The sequence below is a fragment of the Columba livia genome, chromosome 10, assembly GCF_036013475.1.
Source record: "Columba livia isolate bColLiv1 breed racing homer chromosome 10, bColLiv1.pat.W.v2, whole genome shotgun sequence".
NCBI classification, from domain to species: Eukaryota; Metazoa; Chordata; class Aves; order Columbiformes; family Columbidae; genus Columba; species Columba livia.
In genome coordinates this window covers 3,770,661-3,788,787 of record NC_088611.1, presented here as the reverse complement: position 1 = coordinate 3,788,787, position 18,127 = coordinate 3,770,661, and the positions used below count along the sequence as shown (strand labels likewise).

At 40.7% G+C, this 18,127-nt stretch overlaps 1 protein-coding gene across 8 annotated transcripts in view; it reads right to left on the bottom strand.

Moving 5' to 3' along the window:
- Nucleotides 1-18,127, bottom strand: part of LOC135580444 (uncharacterized) — a 102,410-nt gene that overhangs the window by 39,035 nt on the left and 45,248 nt on the right. For 2 of the 8 annotated variants that reach the window (XM_065074976.1, XM_065074977.1), the window contains exons 1-2: nucleotides 10,241-11,627; nucleotides 8,262-8,411 (exon numbers count right to left, since the gene is read on the bottom strand). The exons of 3 other annotated variants lie outside the window; for them this stretch is intronic. The gene's annotated coding sequence lies outside the window, so the exon portion shown is untranslated. Of the gene's footprint in view, nucleotides 1-8,261; nucleotides 8,412-10,240; nucleotides 11,667-18,127 lie in introns of those variants that run through there. 3 more of the 8 variants (XR_010475005.1, XM_065074978.1, XM_065074980.1) reach the window with 3 other exon arrangements.

The following is an 18,127-nucleotide window of genomic DNA, read 5'->3' as shown; positions in this document are numbered from 1 at the left end:
AAAACAAGATCTCTGCTTGAAGCAAAGATGGAACATAATAATGAGAAGTCTTATGTGAGAGAGATAATCAGAACGCTAAAAAAAAGAGGATTATATTGCTCTACTAGATTTTAACATCACTTCAGAAGAATTCATTGTAACCTAAGAACCAAATACCATATACTAGTTCACTGATAAATCCTGGTTTGCTTTGATAAGGAAGACGTGTCACAGCAGTATGTGTTTCTTGTAAAAAAAAATAGTAAATTAAGAAAGTTACAAAAGACACAGTATTATTTTTTGCTAGTTAATGAGCTATGGAGTGACGCAGGAGCACTGATTCAGTGCCCACTTCTGGGTAACGGAGAAGGAAACCTCTTTGAGTATACTAGGGCTGCACAGCAATGCATACCGCATGGCTCCAAATGGGAACAAAAAGCAAATTCACATCTAAATGGAATGTTCGCTGTGCGTTATATCACTACCAAAAATGTACGCAGAGTGCTCCCTTGCAAAATAACAAGTAAGTTCACCAGTAAGGCAGGTGAACTAGTTACTGCACGGCAGGTCTACAGCATAAGAAAAAAACCCCAAGATGGATATTTCACTAACAACTGCATTTTGCAGTATTTATACAGGAAAAAAAATCAACTGCTATCGCTCCTGTGGGGTGTAACAAGAGGAGGCTCGAGGTCTGGATGGCTTAGCCGCAGAAGCCAGATGAGATGCGGTTGGTGCTGACTTCATGCTGGTCCTGAGGTATTGTGAAGACAGAACAAACAGCCTGGCTGACATCCGATAACACGGACGCGTCTTGTTGCAGAACACCCCTATAGAGCTAATAGTCCACTATTGCTTCATTAGATTGGATCTCTGTGGAGAAGAAATTACTGCCTGTGAGATTTATCAGTGATAGACAACCACCACTGGATGGGCTTGAAATTAATGTATCAATGCAGGGCAGATTAATTAGTAATTTGGGGCTTCAGCTGGGAAAAGGAGGTTGACCTCACTGGAGCCAGTTAGAGTTTGCTGTTCTGCTGGGAGGTCAACATGATGTGACAGATCAGGAAAAGCTCGGGCCCTGGGGAGGCAGATCTCGGACACGCTCCTGAACTTGCCAGTGGTCATTCAAAACAAACAAATGAACAAAATCAGGACAACTGTATTCTGTTTTTCTGCCTCCCACCTACACAGGTTACGCTAATCCATTTCCACTTTGTATTCCCTGTCTATCCAACAAGAATAATTCCTACCCACTGGTGAATAGGAAACTCTAATTAACATTTATAAACCACTGCCTAATATGCATGTGGAATTAAGTAGAAAAAGAGCTAATAGGGAAGAGAATATACAATTCAAAACAAAGCTGAATGTAAAATGTAGGGCATATATACATGAATCTCATTTTCCGCTTATGCGTGTTACAATTTAAAGTACATTTTTGGCCCGCTGTTTGTGTGGAGGAGGACAATGCAGCTTTAAACAAATATGAGGTTTTAATATAGGTATCTGTGACACCAGTTGTCCTGTTATCCAAGAGAGAATAACAGTGGCCCTCTCTCATCTTCCACGCCATTCCATTTCTCCATCTTCTGTTTCTGTGCCACTTTCTTTTCTGTTTATTTTCCCCACAGTCCATATGGTGCATCTTCTTGACCAGCTCCCAGAGCTTTGCACAAGTCCACCCCGTTCCAGAGGGCCGGGTCAAATGGATGTGACTGTTTCTGGTGACCTCGTGGGAGAAACACGCACAAGGACTCACCAGCCCACCCGGTTCTGCCCATGAACGCGTCGGGATGGATACAAACCACAAAATCAAAGGCACTAAATGTGGGATGTGAGTCGCTCACTGTTGCTTAGCAACACAACACTGATGTCACACAAATCATGACCTTCGCATCAGCGTCAACAGCGTTCAGGCAGATATCTGTAAACAGATCATCGGATATGGCAGAAAACAAACAAAAAACCCCACGCAGCCATTTTATGCCGCTTGAACGTGCACTGGAGATGCTCTAATGCCACTTAGGGGCAAAGAGCACATTTGCCTCTTGATAAGCTCTAAGACTGCAAATGGTAATTAAAGGAATAATCTTCTTAAATTAATAAATTCTGGCCTCAAAGAAAGAAACAGCGGCTGGAGTGAAATAATTAGGCCATGACTCAATCAGATTTGCATGGCAGATATTAGAGTCCTATTGAGAAAGAGACTTGGACAAGGTAGACAATAAACTGTTTGTCTCCTTATGGATCAAGCCTAGTCTTTTCTATGTCTCATATTCTATAATTTTACCCTTTACTTATGTTTATGAACATATAAAGTTAGAAAGTGCAAACTTTTTTATTTTCTGTCAAGAGAATTTCATAGCCTCTTTCCTTCATTAAATAGAAATACTCAAAAAACGTTTGAGATATAAAATCCAAACTAAATTTCTTAGTAAGACAAAAAAGTTTAAATATTTCATATCATATGTTCTACATATATATGTTCCTTTTAAAAAAATAAAATCACATTAGATTTTGTCTTTTTTTCTCTTTAGCTGAAAATAACATTTCATTCCATGTCAGGTTTTTAGTTGGCCTGAAAAAGAAGACAGAAGGCTAAATTTCATCCTTTATGGCAGACATCTGAGTGTGGAAAACACTTGAAAAAGCTGTTTAAAAAGTTCTGCTCAAGGCACCCACCCAACCAGAGTGTTCTTGTCATTAGGCTACAGCAATTCCAGGATGCTGCTGAACAGACCTTAACACTGCAGAATGCCAGCTGTGGAAGATTTGTGAATATAAAATGCTCTCCACCTCTGTGTTTTCTAAATCCAACCCCCAACTTTCTTCTCCATATCCTTCAGGGATGTATACCAAAAATGGAAAGGGAAAGAGAAAGGAGAAGGGAAAGGGAAAGGGAAAGGGAAAGGGAAAGGGAAAGGGAAAGGGAAAGCCACTGGCCCAAGCTAATCCTAAGCTTCAGTGTGGCCATCTGCAGCCAAAAATTTACAGCAAAAAAAGTGGTCTTTCATCCTTCTTTTTACAAGTTCTGGTGCTGATACAGATATTGGTGTAACTCACTGCAGAGTTTACACATGGAACCTAAATGATCCCTTCTGGTCTTGGTATTTCTCCTCATTTTCAAGTCCATGTAGAATCCAGCACTAAAGTAATCTGATAAATGCTTCTTTACGTATTTATTTCCCAGCCTTTAATACTGACCCAGCACAAGTCTTCCGTTAGACATACTTCAACTATGCAAAAGCAGCAAAATAAGAATCCATCTCCAATAAAGCACGTGGCAGAAGTCAACTATTTAGTTGCTGTAATATATAAAAAGGAAAAACTGGAGCACCTGCTCCAGGCTTCAGCAGATATTCATGACTACATGGCAATTTTTTAGTGGTAGCTAGAGTCTGCCAAATGTAAAAGGCTAGCCTAAGGATGGCAGCTTAGGAGAAAAGGAGCTCTGCAGGACAGTCTTGCAACAAGAAAAATACTATAAACTTAAAGTATATTTCCATTAGAATAATTATTTGAGCATAATGGTTTTATGGGATTTTCATGGAGCCTACTGCCAAAAAGACACATTAAGGTTTGCCAGACTATCATAATAAGTCTCTAATTTGCACGTTTAACCTTTTGTAAAAGTCCCTGTTGAACATCTTCTTCTGAATCTTTCAGATCTAATATTATATAATAACTAAGGAAGGTTGTACACCAAAACCTGAATCAAGTTTTTAAAGAAAAAAGCCCACAAGAGCCAATTGGACTGTACACAGCCTGGTCACAATGAGTGTTGCCAATACCAACAGTTCTGTGGTGGCTCACACAGCACCTGGTGGGTTTTGGAAAGTTCAGGTTTCAGGATCCTAATAAAAACAAATTACCTTGAAACAAGGTTTTGCTTCAGGGCAGTGATGTGGAGCGGGCCTGAAAATTTAATCTGAGCGTATCTTGATGGCTTAAACACAGGAATAAGTAAAAAAAATATCATTTTAACAAGAACCTCAGGATTGATTCTGAAATCATGTTATTAACATTTGGAATTGGAAACTGTTAAGCTATTTTTCTTCTGAATATAAAGGTTTACATATCACTGCTGCCTTGCTGGAAACAATATAGAAAGGAAACCTGACTGTGCCCTGAAAAGCACCTTTCAAAGGCCTAATACTTTTATGGTTAGCTACTGTACCTCAGACAATTAGCTCATACTAACAGTTCTGGCTCTTCATAAATCTCAGAAAAATTAAGTTTGCTGACAGCACAATTTGTGGGCCTGGCTTCCCACTGCTGACATCTCCCCCTTTCTGACCCCACTGCCTATGTGAGCTGCCTGCTTAATACCTGATTTTCTATTCTGTGGCTCTTTCAGATTAATTCATCTCTGTTACCTTCTATGTCACCCTAAGCTTAATGTCCTGGAGACCTGATCTTACCCCTGAAGGTCTGGCATCCCTTCTTATAACTTCATGACTTCTATGACACTCTGATTGTTTTTCCTTCTGCACCTTTTCCTATTCATTACATTTTCTTGCAGCCTTGGATTCTGCAGGTAGTCAGAACAGCCTTGCTGCTTTTATTATCACATCACTGGTAGGGTTTCTGCTCTCACAAGCATCCATTGCATATTGAAACTGGTAGAAGCCAGTATCAGTGAGGAATTTATCCAAAAGCACTATTGGTATTAAACGCACCGCTGCTGCAAGACTGAAAACACACACAGTCTCTTGTCTCGACAGTCAAATTCTAAATAAGACAAGAACAAACTCTGGAGGACTGTACAGTCTCTGATCAAATTTAAAATAGATTGCTGTGATAAATACTGGAGGCTGTTATGGGACTTTAAATCATCAAACCATCAAAGCAATCTAAAAATAACCAACTGCAGCTTGCAGCCGCTTGATTTCAATTTATAGTTTAAATAAAGAGGCTTCCAAATATTTCCAGGTTGCATGTTTGATTTCCTCCTTTTTACACTATTGTAGTTCTTGCGAGATTTTATACTGAAAGAAAGGGACACTGTCCACCTGTTATTTATCTAAAGGACTAGTAAAATGAGAGCTTCACATGTTTGAAACTACAGAAAATCAGGTCTTTGTTCTGCTGTAGCACTGAGAGATTTGGGAAAAGGGGCAGGGAAGAAGGATTCTTCCATTCTCTGCTAGCTGCCTTTTTAAATTTTTATTTATTTTATTATATTTATTTTATCTTTTCTACAATGGCTCAGCTTTGCGGTGGGAAGTGCTGGGCTTTGACAACAGGACAACCCAGACTTTTGAGTTTCGCTTCAACAGCTCCAGCATTTTAAAGGGAAGACAAGCAGTGGTCAAAGCGCACGGGCTGCTGTCCCACACAGCTCTGCTGAGTCCTAGGGCACATCTACATTAACAACCCACAGGAGCAACTGGGTTACTAGTGAATAATGCATAAGCATCCACACAAATAAAACAAATAATATGAGTTCATAGCCTGTGTCCCTAGTACACTAAACCACCATCAACTAGTCCTACTGAGGAAAATATCTTACCTCATATACAGAAGTTCCAGTATTTGTAAAGCAGTTTGTCCACTACTTGCTTTTTAAGAAAGAAAGAAAATCTTTGAACGGCCTCTCCCTGCAGGCCCACCCAAGTGTTCTTTTCATTTTCCCCAGAGCTACAACGTTAGAAGAAAGGTGATGCCAGCTAGACACTGCAGAATGCCAGCAAAGAGTTTGGATGCAACAGATGGAATGTGATGCATCCCAAAGCTTTTGCATGTTCTATATTGCACATAATGCATCCTATGCGTACTGCTTTTTTATTCTTTTTACCAATAGGGTATGGTTTTCCTCATTGTTTATTCCCAACAGTGATGTCTTCCAAGCTAACACGTGTCTCATCTGTCATCATCAGAGAGTAGAACTTGCTCATCCCATTTGCCTGCCCTTGAACGGGAACAGCAGCCACAGCCTCATCAGGAATTCAGCTGGAGACCTGAACATCTCTCTTATCAGTACTCTTGACAGCTACTGATCAGCTGGCTTGTTCCCTTGTTGTCTACAGCACAGCTCTGGATATTAGATTACTTTTTCTTCCCTGTACTATCAAGTACAAAGAACAACTTCTTTCTGAGCTTTCAGTTGTGCCTTTTGGCACCGTGCTGGCTGGGGGTCAGTCGCTGAAACAGGCTCCCCGAGGAAGTGATCACAGCACAAAACCTGTCAGAGTTCGCAGAGCGTCTGGACGATGCTCTCAGTCATATGGTTTAGCTTTAGGAAGTTCTGTGAGGAGCAGGGAGTCCGGCTCAATGACCCTTATAAGAGCCCCTTCCAACCTGAGATATTCTATGATGGATTCCATGCCAGAAGGCAGACACTTGAGTAGATCGCAGGTAGCTGCGATTCTGCTGTGTGCAGTGTTATGAATGCACCGACCCAAGAGTCCTCAGATTCGAGTTTTGCCATAATGGCTAAACACACTGCTTGTGCCGATGGCTGTCACGCACAGACCTCAGTTTTGTCTCCAGTATTTTCACAATTTGCCATTTAAGAGAGACTATCCTATTTAACACTTCTTGGTGGGATATGGAACCTTCCTGTCACCCTAGGATTTTCACACTCAGAAAGCAAGAGCAAGTGGCTGAAAAGGCTACCTAGAATCTTAACAGCTTGGGACTGATCACTGCTGTGCTGGTGACTCTCCTCCTTGCAAGTTTTCAAAGAAGCTGGGTTGAGACTGCCACTTTCTCATTCTATATTCAGTAAAGATAGTGATTTAAGTCCCAGTTAAAATACTGCAACAGCTTTCTACAGACCTTTAAGTCAGTCCTTTAGTGTGGATTATTTTCCACACTTCAGCAATTCTGCAAGAACTTCTACATCTACAGTGAGCAGTACCAAAGCCATCAATTCTCTATTTTTTTCTGGAATACAGCACAGCATATCTGTTGCAACATTCAAGTCAGAACATCTCCATAGAGTGTTATACCCATCGTTGTCCTATGCCTTCCCGATTTATTATCATCATTTTACCAACTCTGCTCTTCCCTTTGCGTGCAGAGCTCATACTAATGCAGTATGTCACATTGCACAGCTGTGGTTTTGTACGCTTAGTATCTGCACAAATAAGAAATGTACCAAGAAGGCAGTGAATCGGGACACAGCTGCAGGGCCGACATCGACGTGGTTCATATCCACCATCCTGTCAGGGACTGCAGGAACATCAAGGACACGGCTCAAACTAACAGCAATGGACAAGCCATTTTCCAGTGGCTCCTTAAGCCATCCATCATTGCGCTGTTGTGTCATAATGCAATCAAACCTGATCCTACCAAGATTTTTAGCCCTCTGAATTATTATAATCTCTAACAAATACAAATTGTACATTGGATAGCAAGTGTTGGGGCTGCGATTTTTCTTTTTTGAAGGTGAGGGTGAATGAACACAACCCCAGAGCATGTTTGCAATAGGAGATGTCTAAGTACAGGCAAATGTGACTTTGCCTTCAGCTACACCTGCCTTTATGTGTTCCAAAAATACCTTGATTTGATGAGTCTGTCCCAAAAGCTTTGCCCCAAGGAAAAACAGTCTTCCAAGAACTCCAAATTCTGACATGAACTCCTAGAAATTACGTCTTCAGGAATCATTCTGGGAGTAGTGGCAAGGGGACGGCATCTGCATTAGCTCTGGCCCATCAGCAAGAGCAAGACAGGAACAGCAAGAACTTTGTTTCTCTGGACTAGCAAGCGTGTTGCTCCAGCAAGCAAAAGGACTGAAATATTTGTCATTTTCTTCTTGGTTTTCTCCCTTGCCCCACCTTTTAGTCTTTAAAATTCAAGTTCTCATTTGTGCAATACTTACATCTGTGTAAACATCTCTGCTAATTACTTATTAGTGTCTAAACAGAGCCCATTAGCTCTACAAAGGGGAGCAGCCTGCCAGTGCTGTCAGGCACCGAGACAACGCACTTCAGAAGAGGCTGATAAATGGAGAAGTCATACTTGTTTTTTCAGACTGGTAAATTACAGACTGGTTGTTTAGTTTATTGCCTCGTTCATGATACCACAAGACATTCAAACAATTAGGATATACGACATGGATGTGCTGAACAATGCCTACTTTTGTAGTGTCTGACAATTATAATGCTCCACCAAAGAACACAACAGTGATTTCTGTACAATATTGTGGGCCTAGTGCAGCGTCTGCTGGGACAGATTCACTTCAGAATGAAACTTTCAATGCGCAGAGCTCTTCCCCAACAGCACCATTTTTGGAGATGATACAAGATTTTTCAAAGCTATATTTGACTTACAGAAGAACAAAAGTAGCTATGCATCCTTGAAAACGTGCCACTCCTTTGGGTGCAAGGGGTTTGTTTTCAGGTCCCCGTTCGCAGCAGCAGCAGAAGTGCCTGTGACCCAAAGCAGTCTCCGTCTCAGCCCTGAGGTGCTCAAGCGCTCACCTGGAAAAACACTAAGTGTCAATTCTTTGCCTGCCTTTATGAAAAAGACCGTGATTCCAACCCACCTAAAAAAATGCCCTGTTAAAAACTGTCTCTAGAAACAGCATGTAGAGTTGTTCCCGGTGGAAAGCTAAACAGATACGTGTCAGAGAAAATCAGTCTACAGGAGGAAGCGTCTCCGGCTGGAGGAAGTCACCGTGACAGAGAACGACTCGGCCAAGCTGCTTCATGCCATTTGTGCATTCATTTGCAGTGAGCGAGGTAACCCACTTGGGTGCAGTGAAAGAGAAATGAAGGGGCTGGAGAAATATTGCACTTGAAAAAAATGGTTTTATGGATGGAAGTTGTACAGTAATTTACCAACAAGTCTTCACAAATGGAAAGAAAATAGCAAAGTGAAAACCATGGAAAAGTTCCCCCAGAACTTTCTTCAGGGCAAATAACAGGTTGCTGATTTTCCAAAGGTGTTTGGCTGTTCTTCTGAAGGAAAAGTCACCCTAGCATGGGCGTTGAAAGAAAGTGTAGGTGAACTGAGGCTGCTGCTCAAGCTCAGATGCTGCCACTTACCATGAGGCACTGTGGATCTGCAGCTGGATGCAGCAGTGAACTATAACAAAGGTGGCGATGGTGGAGACCTTAGAGAAGGTCAGACCAGGGACTTGGAGACAGGGCTGTGTCCTGTTGGCAAGATGCTGTCAGGTACCAAGCACTTTAGGAATCTGCCCCTTCAACAAGTGCCTGAGTAGAAGCTGAGGCCTCTGCAAAATAAGGTCTTTGGGGTGCAATTTCAAAGGAGTATGAATTTCTTGTTCTGCTGTTGTACACCAGGTGGCTGCTACTTCAGAACAAACATGAAATATCCATGAATTTCAGGTACTACTAACAAATCTGTGCCAAAACACTTATACACTGTCCTACAGGGACTTGGGGCACACTTCAAATTATTATTGGATTTGCATTCACCCTTTTCCTTGTTCTTATGTCTGCATGCCCCGGTTTTGTTTGCATCCATAGTCCCCAAAGGATCACACTGTACACAGTGAATACACCTAGAAGAACTGAATTTTCTGGCAGCAAGGAGGCAGACATCATCCAAAAAGGTAATGTTTCATAATTATTATTTAATTGCTACTTTCAGTTCTAGTCCTCTCCTGACTGTAGAAGCAATGCTTATCCAACCAGACAGCATGCAACTCCTCTAGACAATTATTGTTCACCAATAGACTTGATTATCAAATAGAGATCAACAGATGCTCTTTGGGAAGCATTCATCCTCATGGAATAAAAGCAAGCCCATCACAGCTGAAACAGAGGCAAAACTCAAGCAAGTTATTTGCTGCTGCTGGGTTCTACAACAACTTGCTCAAATCCAGTACGCACTTTTGCCTTTGAAGTAAGGACTCTAGTAACGCTGATACAGGTTCATGAAGTCACACACAAGGAAGGAAGAGGAAAATTAAATGCCAACACCTTCCCCCGCTCCTCTGCAAAGGCACTTTCCAACACCAAGATGATAAAAATCAAACGCCTAGCGAAGCCACAGTCTGCCAAAAGAGTATACTAGCCCCCAGGCTCTCAGTGATTAATAATGACGTATTTTATGGAAAGTGGAATGGCTTTAGCAAGAGAGAACAGTCTGTTGGCTAAGGCACTCCCTTGGAAGCTAAGAGATACTGGCTGACATGCCCTCAGACAGAAGTAGGAGCTGAACCCACATCTCCCACGTTACAGAAAAGATGAACCAAGAGTTAGATCAGTCCAAAAATAAGGGGGAAAAAATTAGAGATTAAGACCTACTACTCGGTTTTGTAAATTATATTGAAATCTACCTTGTTCATCTCCTGTGTTCCTCCTCAGATGTAAATGGAAATGGCCATTTCAGTATTTCCTTGGGGAGGGGAGGATTAATTCCCTCCCTCTAGTGTTTTCAATTCAGCCCTGAACTGTAAGAAAAAAATTAAAAAATCAACAATTATTCATACACTATGCTTATAGATGAAGGCCAACACTGCTGCTGGGTGGGAACTGCACTCAGCTCAGACGATACAACACCAAAGCATCCCTAGATGACACATTAACCCAATAAAGCATTATTCTAGAGGCAGGGATCACCCCATGGAGATGGAACATACCAACAATAGGTCTGTGTTGCTTTAGGGTTTAAAGGCTAGATGAAGTGGCTTTCATTAACAAAACCTAGGTGCATTGAGCTGCCACCAAGCTCAGCAGCTGCCAGAGGGTCCCTCCCCACCACCAGGGCAGCGTTTGCTTCAGCCATGCGCTGCACACTAACTGCAAACACTGTTATTCGTTCCACCTCACTATTATGGGCTGTCTTTCTGCTCTCTGCCATGTCTATTGTGCAAGACTACAAGCTGCAGGCAAGTCACAGCAGCAGTATTGGATACCCCCCTGCAGGAAATTCTGTATTTAATAAACAAACAATTTGTGCCATTTTGAAATCGGAGAGGCGATGGCAGAACAGAAAGGGGCACTGGCAGAACAGCCCTGGAGGAGAGTGGGCTTCTCTGATCAGAACTTGCCCACAGGACACTTCGTCCTGCCTCACCGCAATCCAGCAAAGCCAAGGTCTCCCTGTCTTTCTCCCAGTGAAGAAAAGAGAATTAAGTGTTTTTTCAGAACCTCAGAGATGTTTTACTGCAAGGCTGAGTAGCAAATCTGTTGACCCTAAGGATAACATTCCTCTGGTGATGGGCATGTGGGGAGGGAAAAGGGACTGAAAGGTCCAGGACTGAAATACACTTCACCCTCACGTTGCTCCGGGTATGTATGGCAGCAGCACAGAGGAGTGACCTGCAGACACATCAGTGTGAGCTCTTTGGAGACACCAATTAATTTGAAAGGAAAATGGATTTCCTGAAACATCTTAAGTGCTGGTATATTATATTTGAAATGAAGCAAGCTAACATTCACTTCTTTGCTAGCTGCTAACATATACACGTGGTATAACAAATGATGACCCTACCCTAAAATACCAGCATTTACAGCAGTATTCACACACAGGACCATATGAAACAGCACAGTCAGACCATCAGGACTGCATGCATATCATAAGGCCACATTAACATCTTACTTGTGTGGCTAACCTTTTCCTATATAAAGTCACCAGATTAGGCCTTATTTTCCAATCATTAATTTTCTTACAACTCTTTTAAAATAATTCTTAGTTTTCTGTAAGAATATATTTCTTTAAAAATAGGCACTTACTTATTCTTAGGCATTGGTTCACTCCCTAGAAATACCACACCATGTCACCCACTAGTCAGGACTGCAAACTGATGTCTTTTTATTCCAGTATATTAAATAAACCCAGCAATCTAGAAGATATATTTCATGTCTCTTCGTGTGTGCTTTCAATCTTTAGAGGTAATTCTGCACCTGCTAAGAGGTATCTCTCGAGTGATAAAGGGGTAATTTTAAGAATAAATAAGTGACAAGGTCCAAAAAGAGCTCAAAAGACCCCATCATGGCCAAATTTAACTGCTGAATCTTTCCATTAAAACATTCTTTCAGTTTTTTGAAACAGAAGGTCACATTTTGTTCTCAGCTACCAGTATTAACTTGCAGAAGAGGCATCTAAGGTAGTAGATGTAACAAATTCCCATTTTTTTGTCCTTTTCTTACCTTCCCCTTATGTACTCAGAAGCCAAACAAATTTCAGGAATCTGGAAGGAAAGAGAAGAGACTTACCTCTCCAGATTGACACACCCAGATATGATTCAACTGCAGTTCAAACCTACATTTCCTTGGGGAAATGATTAACCAGGTGAGTTAACTGATCTAAAAAAAACCCATCCCCCCAAAAAAACCCCACACAAACCACCAAACCTAGTCAGATCACTTAGTAACTTGGTTTTTAATGGCAATCATATCCCTCACAACAGCTACGCCAAAAGCACAGCGACTAGCACAGAGGGACAGCAAAGGAACAGCCTCCTAAGCCCGGCTCTGCTGCCAAGCACTGCCTTGCACAGAACAATAGCTTGGAACAGTCAGGCACAACACAACCAGTTACGTAGCACTGACACCTCGTTTTTCCACTGAAATCAATACCCCAGAAGTGCATTCAACATGTGATTTACAATGCACACAACATATATCATCGCACAAAGGCACCCGTCAGCGCAGACCCTTTGCAACATCTCATTAGTCACCCCATCAGCCAGACACCAGAGATTTTCATCAGGGGTTGCAGAATTCCCGAGGTATTATCCACGTGGGCCTGCAAATACAACTGGACCGAGAGCTGCAAGACAGTACAGTCTCCATCCAGCGTTTGACGCAGGAGTGAAGGGACCTCACTGCTGCTCTTGGCACTGACAGTGTCACTGTCTGAAAGCATCACCTGCAGCCCCAATTTGCCTCCCGTGTGAGCTGGGATTTCACTGGTTTCACTGCAAGTGGCAATAAAAGCAGATAAAGCAAACTTTCCTCAGGAGCCTCACTGTTCAAACACATTTAAACATCACTATCATATTGAAATATAAAGGTGCGGATTCTGCTAGAGCTCCACTAAGTCCACAAAGTTACGTTCTTTATCCAAAATAACAACTTTCCCTAAATACTTTCAAGGTCAATGCCTTCTAAAAAAGATCAGGAGGAGGCAGGAACTGCTGATGGAGCCCAGTTTTGATTCAACATTAGTGGAATCTAAAGCAAAAGAGAGAAGTTTCAGAAAGAGGATCGATTCATTAAATTTTAATGCAAAACTGTCAGAAGCCAGTTTAGGAATATAATTTCCTGCTGCTTTACTCATCTAGTGAAGTTCAACAATTGGAAATGTAAATCTAGTTTGTCTTAGTGATATTGTTGTGATATAGGTATAAATGACTCGCTTTAAATAAAGTAATTAAGCAAGTAAAATTAAAATCCTTCCCCTAAACCAGGAAGATATGCCAGATATTTTAACATATTGGTTTGCAACACAGAGCATGATTGCCAAGAGAAACAATCCCAAACATCTTCTGTTAAATCAGCCTAATGTATTCATTTATTCTACGAAAGGCACACACAGTGTAGGACCTGCCCGACCTCCAGTGCAGCAGAGACTATACACACCAACTGGCTACGTCCATGTAGAACCCCCAAATTTCCATGCCTGATACCTAATTTATATTCATCTGGATTCAGTGTCTCTCTATTGATTCAAACATTTTTCAGTAAAGAGTCTTAATATTGTCTCCTCTGCATCGTTGTAAATTCTCTTCTGTGCAGCATTTTATATCAGAGTAAATTACAGGATTAGCACTGAAATCCAGAGGTTTTGGGGTTTTTTATTTTACATGCGTGCTTGAAGTTACTGCAGTCCAGGTGATCCTGTGTGCTTCACCGGGCAATGTTGAGTTTGTAAAACAAGGTACATGTTTTTGGCAGGGTCAGAGCCACAGAATTCCTTAGCAGTAGAAGCAGAACACACATTTTCCATGATCTTGCATGAAATGTAAATATTTCTGGTTTTTGCACTTTGCTGAATAATTGCTTCTTTTTTCTCTCTTTTTTTCTTTCTTTCCTTTTTTTTTTAAATGGGTTGAGAGAGCATGTACATGAAGAAAGATGTGGACACTAGGATATAATAATCAAACTACCACAGGAGCAAAAAAAAAAGTAAATCTGAAGGAGCAGATCTCCTCCAGGCAATTTGGGAAGCTGAAAGTCTATTTGCAATGGCAGTTCTTGAACAGCCAAAGCCTTTCAGCTCAGCATTATCAAGATATATTTTAATCAAGAAGAAATAAGTGACCAGGAAATAAATCTGAAAATTAAGCAATAGCAGTGGATCTAAAAGTAAAATTATTTCAGGAAGGTTAATTAATGTAAGTTTGTTGGTGTCTTTCAGCATGAACTTATGGGTTCTAGAGGTCTTTGGTAAATGTACCAAAAGCTTTATTTTAGGTAAAGCAGCTTGGTAAGTATAGAGTGCATATTTTTTGTGATTCTATTTATGATCACTTCATTAAAAAGTAATAATGCATGTTACTTTTAATTAATGTGTATGATCTTTATTATTCTCAAGTTGAGGGTGAAATTAAACGGAAAGGTAGATGGCAGAATCAATTTGACTGTACTCTGTTTCTAGACCACACTGTGGACACCCCACTGGCTCAGCACCTTTGGATGGGAGCAGCCCATTCCACGTCACAAAAACACACATTTGACATTATACTCATGCTCACATAAAGCCAGTTTGGTACAGAACGTTCAAACTCAGAGCAGAAGTCGCAGCAGAAATGATGCCGAACGAGCCACTGTAAACATTTCATCTGTTCATAATAACAGCTCCTTACTCTTGAGCCAAAAGGTGACACTGTCCTTGGCATTCCTGTTTTCAGGAAACTCACAAAAACTCCTTCATTTCAGAGTCGGGGCTCTAGACAGTCTGAAATATGCCAAAAGGTATCGTTGTGGTCAATACCTGCGGGATCTATAGGTAGGATCGGCAAGCCTAGGCCCAGCCTGGGCTGCAGGGCTGACTGCGCTGGCTCCAGGCAGGGCGCAGGGTGAGCAGGGTTTCTCTAGCGCCAGGACAACTCCAGCCCCAGGGGCCACAACGCTATTGCGGTGGGGGAAATTAGAGCTTGAAATGGATTAGCCAACAAGATCTGAACCGTGGCTTGGCCACAGGATAGAGTGGCAGAGGAAAAAAGGAGACGAGAGAAAAGAGTGAGTCCATTTAGGTGCCTCTCCAAGAGCTCCTTTTGTAAATGTTTTTCTTCACATACAATATTGTAAAAGAAATACAGTGAAACAGGAGAAGAGCACTGCTTTATGCTGCTATACACTGCCGACCATTTGGAATTTGTTCAACACTTTACCTTATCAGGATAAAATAAGAAAAAAAATAATAGAATGCAAGCTTTTAGGGATTAAGAAGAAGGGAGATACGGAACTTGAAGTAGCAAAAGGAGTATATATGACAGAATATAAGTAAGGGGGAAGTGTGTGTCTTCTCTATTATATTCTTCAGTTGTCTATGTCCACAAGACAGCCAAACATCATTCCTTTTATTTACAAATGGGAAAACCAAGACAAGCATTGCAACGGAGATGAAAACAGAAACCAGGTCTCCTACAGCCCAGGCATTTTCACTGTTACTTACAACACCTGACAATATGAAACTCATGTCAACATCACAGACATTGCTTCATCAGAATTATCCAGACAGCCTGCGCATATATACGTTCTTACATGTTCCCTCCTTTTCACAGGTGTCTGGTAACCTTACAATTCCCTATGACTTAAGACCTATCACGTCCAAACATTAAAAATATATACATATGTTGGAATTAGCTCTTCTTTGTGTTTATGAGTTCCTTCAATAATCTGGAGACCTGCTGGGTCTCACAGATTACTACTTTTTAACTCTTCCAGTCCTGAAACAACTTTATAGCCCCTTACATATTGCCTCCTGAATTCTCTTCCCACAATTTATAATAATGATAGATGGAAGTACCTTACAGGATATTACACCAGAGCTACTCTCACATCATCTTTATCATTCCTCTGAAGGACTAAACCCAATCAGAGCTACCCTCACATCATCTTTATCATGACCCTTGTCTGGACTGGCTGCTCAGCTAAGCTGGATCATATATATGCTACTTTTCTCTGCTATATATAATAGATTTATTTATTTATTCATTTATTTTCAGATGTTATTAGACCTTTACTAGAGTTACTTGGTTGCTGTCATGTGAAGTTAAATATCTCAGATTTGAAAACTAGCCCCTTAAAAATTCGTTTGTCTTCTCAAAATGAAATACAAAATTTAAAAAACTAAGGACTAACCTGTAACTCTGAATCCTTTTTTAAATTATTTCATAGGCTAGGGTCACTACAGAAGACAAAAAAATATATATTTTAATATCTATACTATAAGAGGACAAATGACGATTGGTGTTTTGATATATGTGTAAAATACAACATAAGCATTATATGCAACAGAAGTTATCTAGTTAGTGGGAGGTGTGAAATCATATAAGTAACGTTATCACATGGGTGAGCTTAATAGTGTCTTTCAGTAGATGCAAGTACTAAGTAACTGTAATCCTCTCACTTTAATTTGAATATAAAAATCAGTCAGATGTACCATTCATCTCTGCTCAGTTTTCAGAAAGATTCAACATAAGAAAGTGATCCAGTAGGAGATATCAACAAGTTAATGACAGGAAATCCCAAAGCATCACTACTTTCTATTTCTTTACCTCAGTTAAACACACCTCCTTGTGGAATTTCTTCAACGTTTGTAACATTAGCAGAGTTTTGCTCTCAGCCCAAGCCATATATGATTGTGTAACAGCGCATTTTGTTATCACAGCAAATAGTATGATGGAGCAGATAAGCATAAAAGGAGGCACATGCTAGTACAGAGCCTTTGATATTCAGCAGATTCTCAATTTTTTTTCTGAGACAGAAATACTTTAAAAAAAAAAAAGAAGAGGAAATAAATTTACAAAAAGCACCGTTAACCAGTGCTCTCCACACTGTATAATTATCTGAAGCAAATAATAATTCTGCCATCGCTTGAATTAAAGCAATGCTGAGTACATGCAACTACAATACACAACGTGAGAGCTGCAGAAAGAGTTGGCTACCTCTGACCAAATGAATGGGTAATGGATGCTCCATCTCATTTTAAAATGTAGTTCTCCACTGCAACTATGATGTATCTTTGAGGTTCAGCAGCATATATGAAACCAGTTAAGAGGATCCCCTCCAATTCCCTATTAGAAATAGAAGTTGTGTCAGATTTTTTAAAAAAAACATCTCTACACATCTTGGCTTGTCTCAGCTTTCAACAGGGCTTCATATGGCTTGACATTGCTGCAACTGCCAAGGAAAATACATTCAGCAAAACCACTGTAACTTTACAGTCAAAATACTGCATCGAAATGACGATAACACTGGAAAATGAATTGTGCCTACGAAGTTTTATGTTCAATATGCAGCCCAAGAAACGTTACAGAAGCTTTAGCAGTTGCTTACACATGAAAGAAAAGATGTTAAAATATATTAAATATCTTCAATTCACTTAACTAAGGGCAAGAAGGCAAATGAGGGCTAAGCCTCCTGAGAATATGAAGCTTATGTTGGAAGAGCTAGTAATCCAGGAGCTGAAATTCATTATTTTTTTTCCCATGAACCTTCCTTTTCAAAAGCCTCTAACACCTTTTTTTTAAATAAATACAAATCCCACATGCAACAGAGCCACTGGTCTAGTTTTCATATGCCCTGGGGAAGTCCAGCTCTTTTTCTGAAGACTTCAAAATCTACAAGGTAGAAAACTGTTAAAAAACCTAGGAGACAGAAAAATTCAGCCAGGAAGAAGGGGGATCCTACATCCAGAAACTCTAGGAGTGCAAAACTAATATATACAACAGAGATCTTGTTCATCATATATTGCTGTGGAAGCAGGTAAACAGAAAACTATCCGCCATCCTTGTCTTGCTATGGAATATACTGGTCCAACTGGGTCTGTTCAGGGCCTGATCTCTATGCCAGGCAATATTCCCTTTGCCTTACCCGCACAGAAAGGCAAAGTCTTCCCTCAGGCATTTAGAAGAACTAAAGCACACGGAGTAGAAGGAGCAATTAGATACATCTGTTGAGTGTTTTCCTCTCTCTTTGTGCTAAATGGGAAAATGCTGCTTGCATTTGTAAAGCTGTAACACTTGTACCATTTCAAATGTTTTTTCTTT